The sequence below is a fragment of the Pristiophorus japonicus genome, chromosome 18 (genome assembly GCF_044704955.1).
Source record: "Pristiophorus japonicus isolate sPriJap1 chromosome 18, sPriJap1.hap1, whole genome shotgun sequence".
Lineage (NCBI taxonomy): Eukaryota > Metazoa > Chordata > Chondrichthyes > Pristiophoridae > Pristiophorus > Pristiophorus japonicus.
In genome coordinates, this window is record NC_091994.1 from 2,137,078 (window position 1) to 2,138,912 (window position 1,835).

Below are 1,835 nucleotides of genomic sequence, written 5' to 3' on the forward strand. Positions count from 1 at the left end.
AGCACTCCCTCAGTACTGCCCATCTGACAGTGCAGCGCTCCGTCAGCACTGCCCCTCTGACAGTGCGGCACTCCCTCAGCACTGCCCCTCTGACAGTGCAGCACTCCCTCAGTACTGCCCCTCCGACAGTGCGCCACTCCCTCAGTACTGCCCCTCCGACAGTGCAGCGCTCCCTCAGTACTGCCCCTCCGACAGTGCAGGGCTCCCTCAGTACTACCCCTCCGACAGTGCGGAGCTCCCTCAGTACTGCCCCTCCGACAGTGCGGGGCTCCCTCAGTACTGCCCCTCCGACAGTACGGGGCTCCCTCAGTACTCCCCCTCCGACAATGCGGGGCTCCCTCAGTACTGCCCCTCCGACAGTGCGGCGCTCCCTCAGTACTGCCCCTCCGACAGTGCAGTACTCCCTCAGTACTGTCCCTCCGACAGTGCGGCGCTCCCTCAGTACTGCCCCTCCGACAGTGCGGCACTGGGAGGGCCGGCCTAGATTTTGTGCTCAAGTTTCTGGAATGGACTTGAACCCACGACCTTCTGACCCCGAGGCGAGCGTTCTGCCCACTGAGCCCCGGCGAGGCAGGTACAAGTAGATGTGAAATATAAACAGAAAGTGTTGGACCTGCCCAGCAGGTCGAGCAGCTTCTGTGGAGAGAGAAACAGAGTTAATGTTTCAGCTCGATGGATTATTGCCCCCGATGATTTTCCTCTCGGGTTCTCGCGCAGCCAGCAACCTGAAACGTTAACTTTGTTTCTCTCTCCACAGATGCTGCCCGACCTGCTGAGTATTTCCAGCATGTTCTGTTTTTATTTCAGACTCCAGCACCCGCAGTGTTTTGCCTGTGTATGGGTAGATCTGTTTGTTTCATAAAGCAATAACATGTTGCATTTATCACATATTTTTTAAGACACTTTTATTCGTTCCTGGGATGTGGGCGTTGCTGGCAAGGCCGGCATTTATTTATTTATTTATTTTTTTTTGAAATTCGTAGCCAAGCGTTCCAATTCTTTGTCAAATCACAAACGCCAGAGGTCACCTTGGGCCCATTCAAGGATCACTCTGCGCCAATGCTCTTAGCCAAAAGGCCTAGAGCCACTGCACCGTTCCTGGAAGTACTGCAATACCAGGTTCGTGCCATGGAGGTGGATGGGTCAAGCCCCCCACACACCTCCTATTTCCAAAAAAGCAAGCATATACCTTCCTGATCCAGGGAGAACCACCTTGGGGTTATGGTGGTTACTCCCCTGTCAGGTCAGTTACGCATGATCTTAGCCAAAAGGCCGAGAAGGCCGGCATTTATTGCCCATCCCTAATTGCCCCTTGAGAAGGTGGTGGTGAGCCGCCTTCTTGAACCGCTGCAGTCCGTGTGGTGAAGGTGCTCCCACAGTGCTGTTAGGGAGGGAGTTCCAGGATTGTGACCCAGCGACGATGAAGGAACGGCCGATATATTTCCCAGTCAGGATGGTGTGTGACTGGGAGGGGAACGTGGAGGTGGTGGTGTTCCCATGCGCCTGCTGCCCTTGTCCTTCTAGGTGGTAGAGGTCGCAGGTTTGGGAGGTGCTGCCGAAGAAGCCTTGGCGAGTTGCTGCAGTGCATCTTGTAGATGGTGCACACTGCAGCCAGGGGGCGCCGGTGGTGGAGGGAGTGAGTGTTGAAGGTGGTGGAGGGAGTGAATGTTGAAGATGGGGGGTGGGGGGTCGATCAAGCGGCTGCTTTGTCCTGGATGGTGTCGAGCTTCTCGAGTGTTGTTGGAGCTGCACCATCCAGGCAAGTGGAGAGTATTCCATCACACTCCTGACTTGTGCCTTGTAGATGGTGGAAAGGCTTTGGGGAGTCAGGAGGT

General features: G+C 55.6%; 1 pseudogene; it reads right to left on the reverse strand.

Moving 5' to 3' along the window:
- Positions 1–1,082: 1,082 nt before the first annotated feature.
- Positions 1,083–1,284, reverse strand: LOC139229440 (U2 spliceosomal RNA; annotated as a pseudogene).
- Positions 1,285–1,835: the final 551 nt, after the last annotated feature.